Below are 13,079 nucleotides of genomic sequence, written 5' to 3' on the forward strand. Positions count from 1 at the left end.
CTATTATCTTAACATTTTGTCAAGTTTCAGAGATGTAAAGTAGAGATGGACCCATGCCACAAAGTTTGAATATGGAGCTAGATACACATTTTCTCCCCTCTTCTTATTCAGCATAGATTCTTGGGTTTGTTCCTTCCTATGGGAAGGCAAGGTCAGAGAAATTCATCTTAAATTTCAGTCTCAAAGTGGTGAGATTCATGGTTGTTCTAATCTCCTCTAGGACTTGGTTCCACAGTCATGTTCCAATTGTGGAGAAAGCACTTGTCTCTTATGCACACAAGTCTTGCTGCTGGGACTTGACTGTTCCAGTGGAACTTAGTTGTCAAGGGAGATTATGATATTTCATTTCTCCTTTGGCATTTGGTAAACATAGTGTCTGAGTAGTTTTTCAGCTGGCCAGAGCACGTGAAAGCTTTTACCATTGAATGTCATTTTTATTTGAGCTAATAGCTCCTACTCTGAATTTAGTTTGTCCAAAACAGAGACAATTAACCACAGAAGATTACTAATTTTGTTGTTGTTGAATACAATGGAATGTGAAACATTTTTAACAAATATGATGAAAACTAGATTGAACTAGTAAATTATCATATACATATTTAGCAATAATTGTAGCTGGTAGCAATATGTACAGCTTTATACTTCTCAACGAAGCCAGTGTACTCATTGTCTTAACAAAAATGCCTTGCTGAGTTGTTATAAACTGAGCCCTTTGTAAAACAAGTGTAAATTTAGGGAGGGATATTCAAAAGTGCTCAGCGTTAACCTAACTGTGCTCCCATTGAAGGCAATGCTAATCTCACTAGCTGGGACAAGGATTTGACTGGGCCGGGTAGCAAGAAACTCTGCTGCAGGGGCTGGGGGCTCAGAGTTCTCTCCTCATTCCCTCATGCAGCGCTTGCCATTCCTCCCTACCTTTGTCCCTGGCTCAGAGGAAAGATGCTATATCTGTGGGGAGTGAGGTACCGCATGATGTCACTGGTATGGGGAGTCCAGGTCTTTGCTGGCCCCTCACATCCCAGCACCATTGACCAGTTCAGTGGTTGGGACACCTGGTTAACTGCCATCTTTAAAGGGAAAGTATGGGGAGGGGGGTATATAATAAACCCCTGGGTGTGGGTGCTCAGTCTGCAGCTCCACTTTTCTCTCCCAGCTGTGAAGGAAGGTGTTGGCTGACAGCCTTTCGAGGTCTGGAAGGGCTATTTCCCACATGGTAGCATTGTGGGGTGGGGTTTCACAAGCCTCTTGCCTCCAGAAGTCTGCTGGGATGTATTTGGCAGGTTTCCAGTGCAGATTGCAGGTGCTCAATGGTAGGCCCCTAACCCCAGCTGGGGTTTTTGTCAGGCATTGGTTCTGAGGTTATCTTGGTTTAGTGGGGATTCTAGCCTCTAGCTCCCTCATAGTCATACCTTACTTCCCCGGACGAATGGGACAGGGACTCTATCTATCTAGACAAGTCCCTTAGCTGGTGATTTAAGGAATAGGGAGGGGAAAGAGGTGGCTTTCCTCCCTACTGATTCATAGATACTAAGGACGGAAGGGACTATTCTGATCATCTAGTCCGACCTCCTGCACAACGCAGGCCACAGAATCTCACCCACCCACTCCTACGAAAAACCTCACCTATGTCTGAGCTATTGAAGTCCTCAAATCATGGTTTAAAGACTTCAAGGAGCAGAGAATCCTCCCTCAAGTGACCCGTACCCCATGCTACAGAAGAAGGCAAAAAAACCTCCAGGGCCTCTCCAATCTGCCCTGGAGGAAAATTCCTTCCCGACCCCAAATATGGCGATCAGCTAAACCCTGAGCATATGGGCAAGATTCACCAGCCAGATACTACAGAAAATTCTTTCCTGGGTAACTCTGATTCCATCCATCTAATACCCCATCTCAGGGGATTAGGCCTATTTACCATGAATATTTAAAGATCAATTAATTACCAAAATCACATTATCCCATCATACCATCTCCTCCATAAACTTATCGAGTAGAATCTTAAAGCCAAATAGATCTTTTGCCCCCACTGCTTCCCTTGGAAGGCTATTCCAAAACTTCACTCCTCTGATGATGGTTAGAAACCTTTGTTTAATTTCAAGTCTAAACTTCCTGGTGGCCAGTTTATACCCATTTGTTCTTGTGTCCACATTGGTACTGAGCTGAAATAATTCCTCTCCCTCTCCTGTATTTAGCCCTCTGATATATTTATAGAGAGCAATCATATCTCCCCTCAACCTTCTTTTAGTTAGGCTAAACAAGCCAAGCTCCTTAAGTCTCCTTTCATAAGACAAGTTTTCCATTCCTCAGATCATCCTCGTAGCCCTTCTCTGTACCTGCTCCAGTTTGAATTCATCCTTTTTAAACATGGGAGACCAGAACTGCACACAGTATTCTAGGTGAGGTCTCACCAGTGCCTTGTATAATGGTACTAAAACCTCCTTATCCTTACTGGAAATGCCTCTCCTGATGCATCCCAAAACTGCATTAGCTTTTTTCACAGCCATATCACATTGGCAGCTCATAGTCATCCTATGATCAACCAATACTCCAAGGTCCTTCTCTTCCTCCATTACTTCTAATTGATGCGTCCCCAGCTTATAACTAAAATTCTTGTTATTAATCCCTAAATGCATAACCTTACACTTCTCACTATTAAATTTCATCCTATTACTATTACTCCAGTTTACAAGGTCATCCAGATCCTCCTGTATAATACCCGATCCTTCTCTGAATTGGCAATACCTCCCAGCTTTGTATCATCTGCAAACTTTATTAGCACACTCCCACTTTTTGTGCCAAGGTCAGTAATAAAAAGATTAAATAAGATTGGTCCCAAAACCGATCCCTAAGGAACTCCACTGGTAACCTCCCTCCAGCCTGACAGTTCGCCTTTCAGTAGGACCCGTTGCAGTCTCCCCTTTAACCAGTTCCTTATCCACCTTTTGATGTTCATATTGATCCCCATCTTCTCCAATTTAACTAATAATTCCCCATGTGGCATGGTATCAAACACCTTACTGAAATCTAGGTAAATTAGATCCACTGCGTTTCCTTTATCTAAAAAATCGTTACTTTTTCAAAAAAGGAGATCAGGTTGGTTTGGCACGATCTTCAAATGGTTTTGGTTACATGTATGGCCGCTGTAGGCAGCTTGAAATCCACACTAGAGCTCTCCTGCTGGGAAGTGATATGGGTGCTGATACTCATGCTGCATTAGTTGCAGCATTTAATCCGCAATGCTATGTCTGTGTGTCATTGTGTCAGCTCCAGTGAGAGTTTTACCACTGGTTTCGGTGAGAGCAGAGCTAGGGCAGCTCTGAGCACTTTTGAAAATACTACCCTTAATGACTGACAAAATTTGGTACTCTTAGGAAAGGCTCAGATGCTGCCAGTATTCTCTTCTCCTTCCTGTGGGCAGTTGGTCAGTGATGTGATGATACATTTAGAGATGTGGGTGCTGTATGCTACCCCTTCTAATATTTTAAGCAAAAATATGAAAAGGGGAATGTTAGGATGCAGGGCAAGATAGAGGCCAGGGAGTCGAGTGATGGAGCCTTGGAAGGGGGCTGTTGGCAGGCAGCAGACCTGAAGCTGATCAAAATTAAATAGGGGAGAATAAAACAATTGTGAGGGGACTCGGTTAAGTTGACATTTTGAATCCCAAATGTACGGGTGAGTGTGGGAGCCCTGTAACTGACAGTATGTGAAAAAGTGATGAAATCATTTTAATGACAGAAGTATTGTGATCCTCTTGGCCCTTTTTGTCCCTTTTATCTGTCTGACGTCCTGATGTTCTGTTCTTCTTTTTCTTCCTGCAAATCTCAACGGGAGCCATTCAGACATACACACCACCAAGGATAGGTTGAAATGCTAGTGGGATATTTATCACTCATGTTACATGGGCTGGGCTGACCAGTGTAGAGGGGCGATCCCCAGGCAGGCATGGATTAAGCTGGGAGTGCAGGAGAGGAGGATGGGGATGGCAGCACCTGTGTGGGGCCCAGCTCTCAATGAAGTTGGCCAGGGCTGAAAGAAGATTGTGGCACTGAGCAAAGGCAGTAGCAGGGCTGGCCAGACTGCTGCCTTCTGCTCCCTGCCAGCTATGGTATTCCACAGACGGGCCAAGAGACACCTGTTTTTGAGCCAGGAGTTCCTGATCCACAACCATGTGGACATCAGTTTCTGCTTGGTGCTCAGATTTGGGTGGGCCTGGGTGCTAATTGGGTGGGCAGTGCCCCCCCGTGCCTATGCCACTGTTCCTCACGTTTGGTACTGACTTTGTTGCAGAGTTGTGTCTGTTTCTCCTTTCTGTCTTCCCGCTGCCTGTCAACACCACCAGCCACACCGAGCCTGTGTCCTCGGTTGCTTCCCAGCAGCTGAAGTCATCCTATCAGGGTACTGAGCAGCTTAGAAAATCATTCCCTTTTGGCACTGAGTGGATTGCTGTGCAAATGGATGATTGACACATTGTAACTACTCATTTACATAGTGTAAATAGTTCGGGGAAAGGTGGCGCAGCAGGGCAGTGAGCATCTCCGGGTTTGAAATTTCTGACCTAGTGTTCCAAACAGCCCCAGGCTATCCTGGGCAGCCAGAACACGTGGGCGCAGTGGTGAAACCTTCTGGTGATGATTACAACGTTCTCCTTAGCAGCATGGGTTTTGCTGTAGATGTCCAGTGGCAGGCTGGTAACAGTGTGGACTTCTAGCAATGCTCTGCTGAGAGCTACACATGGTGGTGTCTGATTAGCCAACAGGGAGGATACCACTTGAGTGGCACTTGCTGAGGGAGGGAATAAGAGGGTGTGCTGGGTTGTCACCCCTGGGGTGGAGTCTGGGAGCTGTGGGAACCTCTGGGCCCATCTAACCACTCTGTGGGTTGGCCCTGCTCACACTGCTTTGGGACACAGCCAGCCTAACCCAGACCCGGTTATCACCCAACATGACAGCAGATGGCGCCACACACCCAAACTGAGCTACCTGAGAGAGCAGCTTCACCCAAGCCAGTCAAATACATGCAGCAGACAGCAGCCAATTTCCCAGATTTCCAGACGCATGCCTCCCGCCCACTGGAGTATAAACCCAAAATTATACTGTCTTGTGCTGCACAGGGAACTGTATGTAAACTCATAAAATTCACCACCTCCCTCAATGTGGAGAGGAATATGCAACAGCTTTCTGACCCTGAGTTATGATTCCCAAACACTTCACTCCAACTCACTGGTTTAGATGAAACAAAAGCAAGTTTATTAACTATAAAAGATAGATTTTAAGTGGTAGCAAACAGATCAAAGCAGATTACCTGGCAAATAAACAAAAATGCAAACTAAGCTTAATATACTAAATAAATTGGATATAAATCGCAGATTCTCACCCTAAGAGATTATACAAGCAGGCTGCAGATTCTTAAGGGGCAAGCTGCACTTGCTTTACAGCTTGGAATCCCCAGGTCTTTCATTCACAGGCTAGAAATCCCTTTAGTGTGGGTCCATCACTTCCTCCAGTGCAGTCTTTGTTCCTGAGGTGTTTCCAGAACTCTCTTTGGGTGGGGAGTGAAGAACACTAGATGATGTCACTTGCTGCTTTATATAGCTTTTGCATATGAAACCCTTTGTTTCAAAGCTTGGTTCCCAGACCAGTCTGTGGAAAAATATTGACATCCCAAGATGGAGTCCATCATGTGGTCTGATCATATGTCCTCGTAGAGTCATAGCAGCCATTACTTGGAGGCTGTCTGTAGCATTCTCAGGAAGGCTCCCCAGATGGGAGATAAGCTTCTCCTAAGGCCTATTGTTTTTTCCTAACGGCCCATTGCCCTGAATAGGCCCTTCCCCACCCACTATCTAGACTGAAAGCATCATGTCTACTGGGTGTTACCCAGGTGTAACTACATTTGAAATAAGATATAGTCAATATTCATAACTTCAGATACAAAAATGAAACATCCATTCAAATAGGATAATCATATTCAGCAAATTGTAATTTTTCCAATGACACCTCACATGATTTATCTTCATAAAATACATTATAATTATGTCATAATCATATCGTAATATCACTGCAAAGAATATGGGATGTAGTGTCATAAAGGGAATAGAAATTAAAATGCTGTTTGGCAGACATTAGTGGAGGAGGAAAAGGAGACATTCCCCCACCACACCTCCAACAATATAGTCAGACACACTACATTCCCCAGGATTAATTATTGTGTATGTGGAGTAATTATAGAACACAATAAGAACACTTTGCTGCTAGTTAGTACCTCTTATCCCCATCCCATTGCTTAGATAGCAGCATCACTTTTCTCCCTATGCAACATAAATAGCATATCTCTAATATGTGTCTTAAGAGCAATTCATGATTTCCTGGTGCAGGCAGGGTTTACTGCCCATTGTGAAAGCAACAACCTATGCAAATGCCATAAATGAAGGCACTTCATTATGCGCTCCCCATCACCGGAGCTGGTCTCCACCAAGGAGCGCTGTTAGGAGTGTGGCTATGGCTGTCTGGGTTTAATTGTACAGTCAAAGTCTTTAAAAGTAACTTGTTCTGCTAATCTCTGCCCATGCTTGGTACATGAGATAAGAGGTCAAAAATACCTTCAGCGTGTCTGGAAGAGAAAATCTGGCTCAGCTATTGCTAGTTCTCTGCTTAAATTCTTCCATGATTCTCAATCCGGTACCATTTATTTTTTTAAAGTTTCAGTCCACCTTCAAAGCATCTTTCTGGAGGATGGGATAATTTTGGGAATTGTCCTTGGTTTTTGTTCCTGGCTTCCTATAACAAGAACATACATCCCTCTGAGACTGTTGCATTCTTACAGATTATTTCCTTCCCAGCCTGTGTCCCATTATTAGATCACAGTACGTAATTTACCATGATCTGAATTTCCAAGTGTGCAGAATGAGAGGGAATATAATATAATTGTTCATAATATAAAGTTGAGGACAAGGTTAAATTTAATACCTTTATAGAATCATAGAAATGTAAGACTTACAGGGATCTTGAAAGGTCATCTAGTCCAGTCCCTTGTGCTGAGACAGGACCAAATAAACCTAAACCATCCTTGCCAGATGTTTGTATAATTTGTTCTTAAAAACCTCCAATGACAGGTATAAGGGGGACTGTTGGCCCCTTACCAAAATGTAGTAGGGAGTTTTGGTTGGCTAGCTCCCAGTACCAAAAGAAAGGGGAAGGGTTGATGGGAAATCAAGACCCTGAGACCGACACTCCCCAGGGACAATGGGGAGAGGCCAGAGCTCGAGGTCAGCATAATTGACAGGGCAGGCATGCTAATGTGGGAATCTGGAGGCCAAGGGGTCCCTTCCTCTGTGTGAGTTGAAACTGCCTGGGCCAGAGTGGGGCCAAGCTAAGGAGAGAGCAGGAGCCGGAGCTGATCTGGGGAGCAGAGCTGTAGCAGCAAGAACCATAGGAGCAGCCCAGAGAGGAGATCTGTGCTGGGAGCAGTGCTGCGGCAACCGGAGCCAGAGAGGCCAGAGGAGCAGCCCAGGGAGCCGAAGGCAGAGCAGCAGCTGTAGCGGTCCGGAGCCCGGTGTGGTGAGCACCTGGGGAAAGTGAGGGGGACCCCTTGGCAGTGGGCCCAGCACAGGGAGACGCAACTAGTCAAGAAGCCTTGCAGGCCAAACTTGGAGGAGGATCGTAAGCCCGATGGGGAGGCTGACACTGTGTCCTAGAGCCTGAGGGTGTGTGGCCACTGCCAGAGCAAGTGTCCAACCTGCAGCACCCCTGCAGCACAGCCAGGGCCTGAGAAGGAGGCCTGGGCTTACAAGGAACAGACTGCGAACTGCCCGGACATTCCAGAGATGGCTGTTCGTGATGTCCCTGTGCCACAGAGCGGAGTTCCGTGTTTTCTTTAACCTTTCCCATTTTTTTCCTTATTTTTTAAATCGATTGCTGTTTAATAAATTGTATTTGCTTGAACTATATGTAATAAGTCAATAAGGAAGTGTCCAGTGTGCAGAGAATACCTGGGAGTGGGGACATCCTAGCCCCTGTCCTAAATGACCATGACAAGATTGGGCCGCCCCTTGGAATCCTGGGCCTTGTCGGGGTTATGAGGACTCTGCCACACAAGAGAATGGAAGGGGAGCCCTTGAGGTCAAGCAAGCCTCTGGGTAAAGGAAGTGGGAGCGAGGACTCGGATCCTTTCGCTTGCCAATTCCACCGGGGTAGTGTATAAGCCAGGAAAGTTTCCTACAATAGCAAGACCATTTCTCTGCTTACATAGGGATTCCACAATCTCCCTTGGAAGCCAATATCAGTGCTTAATTGTCCTTAGAGTTAGAAATCTTTTCCTTATATCTAACTTGAATCTCCCTTGCTGCAGGTTAAGCCAATTATTCTTGTCCTACCTTTCAGATGACATGGAGAAGAATTGAACGCAATCCTCTTTATAACAGCTATTAACATATTTAAAGACTGTTATCAGGTCCCCATTCAGTCTTCTTTTCTCAAGATTTAACAGGCCAAGTTTCTTTTTAATCTTTCCTCAGAGGTCAAGTTTTCTAAATCTTTTATAATTTTTGTTGCTCTCCTCTGGACTCTCTCCAATTTGTCCACATCTTTCCTAAAGTGTGGGGCCCAGAATCTGATACAATACTCCAGCTGAGGCCTCACCAGTGCTGAGTAGAGCAGGATCATTACATAAGCTTTCGTGAGCTACAGCTCACTTCATTGGATGCATTCGGTGGAAAATACAGTGGGGAGATTTATATACACACACAGAGAACATGAAACAATGGGTTTTATCATACACACTATAAGGAGAGTGATCACTTAAGATGAGCCATCACCAGCGAGGGTGGGGGGAAGGAGGAAAACCTTTCATGGTGACAAGCAAGGTGGGCCATTTCCAGCAGGTAACAAGAACGTCTGAGGAACAGTGAGGGGTGGGGTGGGGGGGAGAAATAACATGGGGAAATAGTTTTACTTTGTGTAATGACTCATCCATTCCCAGTCTCTATTCAAGCCTAAGTTAATTGTATCCAGTTTGCAAATTAATTTCAATTCAGCAATCTCTCGCTGGAGTCTGTTTTTGAAGTTTTTTTGTTGAAGGATAGCCACTCTCAGATCTGTAATCGAGTGACCGGAGAGATTGAAGTGTTCACCGACTGGTTTTGGAATGTTATAATTCTTGACCTCTGATTTGTGTCCATTTATTCTTTTACGTAGACACTGTCCAGTTTGACCAATGTACATGGCAGAGGGGCATTGCTGGCACATGATGGCATATATCACATTGGTAGATGCGCAGGTGAATGAGCCTCTGATAGTGTGGCTGATGTGATTAGGCCCTTCGATGGTGTCCCCTGAATAGATATGTGGACAGAGTTGGCAACGGGCTTTGTTGCAAGGATAGGTTCCTGGGTTAGTGGTTCTGTTGTGTGGTGTGTGGTTGCTGGTGAGAATTTGCTTCAGGTTGGGGGGCTGTCTGTAAGCAAGGACTGGCCTGTCTCCCAAGATCTGTGAAAGTGATGGGTCGTCCTTCAGGATAGGTTGTAGATCCTTGATGATGCATTGGAGAGGTTTTAGTTGGGGGCTGAAGGTGATGGCTAGTGGCGTTCTGTTATTTTCTTTGTTGGGCCTGTCCTGTAGTAGGTGACTTCTGGGTACTCTTCTGGCTCTGTCAATCTGTTTCTTCACTTCAGCAGGTGGGTATTGTAGTTGTAAGAATGCATGATAGAGATCTTGTAGGTGTTTGTCTCTGTCTGAAGGATTGGAGCAAATGCAGTTATATCGTAGAGCTTGGTTGTAGACAATGGATCGTGTGGTGTGATCTGGATGAATGCTAGAGGCATGTAGGTAGGAATAGCAGTCAGTAGGTTTCCGATATAGGGTGGTGTTTATGTGACCATCTCTTATTAGCACCGTAGTGTCCAGGAAGTGGATCTCTTGTGTGGACTGGTCCAGGCTGAGGTTGATGGTGGGATGGAAATTGTTGAAATCATGGTGGAATTCCTCCAGGGCTTCTTTTCCATGAGTCCAGATGATGAAGATGTCATCAATGTAGCACAAGTAGAGTAGAGGCATTAGGGGACGAGAGCTGAGGAAGCGTTGTTCTAAGTCAGCCATAAAAATGTTGGCATACTGTGGGGCCATGCGGGTACCCATTGCAGTGCCGCTGATTTGAAGGTATACATTGTCCCCAAATGTGAAATAGTTATGGGTGAGGACAAAGTCACAAAGTTCAGCCACCGGGTTAACCGTGACATTATCGGGGATACTGTTCCTGACGGCTTGTAGTCCATCTTTGTGTGGAACGTCGGCTTAGAGGGCTTTGGCATCCATAGTGGCTAGGATGGTGTTTTTAGGAAGATCACCGATGGATTGTAGTTTCCTTAGGAAGTCAGTGGTGTCTACACTGTTATTTCTCCCCGCCACCCCACCCCACACTGTTCCTCAGACATTCTTGTTAACTGCTGGAAATGGCCCACCTTGCTTGTCACCATGAAAGGTTTTCCTCCTCCTCCCTCCCCCCCCCCCGCTGGTAATGGCTCATCTTAAGTGATCACTCTCCTTACAGTGTGTATGATAAAACCCATTGTTTCATGTTCTCTGTGTGTGTATATAAATCTCCCTACTGTATTTTCCACCGAATGCATCCGATGAAGTGAGCTGTAGCTCACGAAAGCTTATTCTCAAATAAATTTGTTAGTCTCTAAGGTGCCACAAGTACTCCTTTTCTTTTTGCTGAATCTTTGTGTAACCCTTCTGCCAGGTGGAGCCAGCAGAAACAAGGGCCATGTTCAGTATCTAGGGGTTCCTTCTCAACAATACAACACAAACCAGCTCGAGCCCCCACCCAGTGACCTGGGACAATTACCCACCAATTACCCATTTACCCCTAAGAGGCAATATTTCCCCTCTCGCAAGCATGAGTCTGAGTGTAGCAAAAACTTTTAATAAAAGGAGGCAAGTAACTCAGCATTAATTTGGGAAAACACTGCAACTAGGGTTCATAAACATAAACCATGAGCAAAAGACCCAGCCCCCAGTAAGTTGGGTGGTGTCCTTTTCCCTTCAGGTTCTTAAGTCCAGCAACCCAAAAGTCCCTTTAATGTGCCTGTCCCTTTTCTGCACCCCACTCACAGCTGCCATCCTTGGCCAGTGCAGCCCTAGAGTTCAGAGGTTCAGCTGCAGAGCTCACCTCCCACCCTAGGTGGAAGGGGGGGTAAGGAGGCACCTTACACGCTACGCTGCTCAGGCACTTGCTCGTCGCCCCAATGGCCGATTGACACACCTCTCTGTGGGGCTATGCTCTGGCCCTCTCCACCAGCCACCCTGCTGGCCGCTTGCCACGCTTCTCCGCCAGCCGCCCTGCTGGCCGCTGGCCATGCCTCTCCACTAGCCACCCGGCTGCCTGTCCCTCTCTGCCAGCCGCCTGGCTGGCCACTCACCAAGATGTCTTCAGGTACCCCCACTTAACACAGCTCTCAGTGATTTCAGCTGTTAGTGGGGAAGCCACACTGCTGGTACACACTGGACAGTCTCTTGCAATAGAGTCACAGTCCCAAAGTAGGTCTAATACTTAGACCTAGGTATCAGTGATTTCAGTTCTGCAGCATGTAACAACCCTCAAGAGTCTAAATTAGCTCTCTTATTATATCATGGAGAGCAGAAGGGTCAAGTGGTGTCTAGGATTCTTAAACAGAACCCACCCTCTCTCAACTCATTAGACTTTGGAACCCATGTCCCCTGCCTAGCAAGTGCCATTCAGTTGAGGCTGAGTCCCTCCATTGAGGTATGCCAGGTACAGTTCTACTACCCTTCGTTCACACAACAAGGATAACAATCCTTTATTACTCCTGCCCCAATAACAAGGAGACTGGGGATCCCACACCAGCCACAAGTGATCATTTGGGCAAGCAATCCCATCATGCTGAACACCTAGGCCGGGGATCGGCAACCTTTCAGAAGTGGTGTGCCGAGTCTTCATTTATTCACTTTAATTTAAGGTTTCACATGCCAGTAATACATTTTAACATTTTTAGAAAGTCTCTCTCTATAAGTCTATATATTATATAACTAAACTATTGTCCTATGTAAAGTAAACAAGGTTTTCAAAACGTTTAAGAAGCTTCATTTAAAATTAAATTAAAATGCTGATCTTACGCCGCCAGCCTGCTCAGCCTGCTGCCAGCCTGGGGTTCCATTCACCTAGGCCGGCAGCAGGCTGAGCGGGGCCCTGGCTGGCAAGGGGCCTGCTCAACCCGCTGCCACTCAGTCCACTGCCAGTTTGGGGTTCAATGGTCCCAGCTGACGGCTCCGCTCAGCCCACTGCTGGTCTGGGATCCCAGCCCTGCCCACATAGAGTGGGTACCTACCTTCTCCCTGGTTCTAGCCCATTCTCTTCCTCTCTCTGCACTGAGCTGGAGTGGGAGTGCGCTGAGCACAGGGCTGGGGGTTGAGGTGTAGGGTCTGGCCAGGAGCTAGAATGGGGGAGGGGGCTCAGGGTTGGGGCAGGAGGTTTGGGTGTGGAGTGCTTACCTTGGCAGCTCCCATTTGGTGCGATGAGTGCAGGTGTGGGGGGGGGGTGCAGGAGCTCCTGTTCGGTGCTCAGGATGGGGGTGGAAAATTGGGGGGTGCAAGAGTCAGGGCATGGGCTGTGGTGGGGTTGGGGGTGTGTGAGGAGGGTGAAGGAGTCAGGGCAGAGGGTTGGGGGCATGTGTGGGGAGTGCTGGAGTTAGGGCTGGAGTCATGGGGGGTGTGGGGGGGGCTGCAGGGGTCAGGGCAGGAGGCTGGGGTGTGTGGGGAGGTGCAGGGGTCAGGGCAGAAGGCTGGGGGTGTGGGCTAGGGTCGTAGGGGTGCTCCCAGCCCCCTGCCCAGAGTGGCTCACAGCAGAGGGCTGGAGGGGCTATGCCCTGATTCCATCCCCCTTCCCTAAGGCCCCATCTCCGTCTCCGTCTCCATCTCCTCCCTGGAGCAGCGAGCGCGCTGTGGCTCTGCTTCTCCCCCTCCCTCGCAAGGGCCATCAGCTGATTGGCGACAGGGAGGGAGAGGAGATGGGGCAGGAACCCAGCATGGCGGGGGAAGGGGGAGCTTGCCTGCCCTGCAGCAGCAGCT

The sequence above is a fragment of the Dermochelys coriacea genome, chromosome 5 (genome assembly GCF_009764565.3).
Source record: "Dermochelys coriacea isolate rDerCor1 chromosome 5, rDerCor1.pri.v4, whole genome shotgun sequence".
NCBI lineage: Eukaryota > Metazoa > Chordata > Testudines > Dermochelyidae > Dermochelys > Dermochelys coriacea.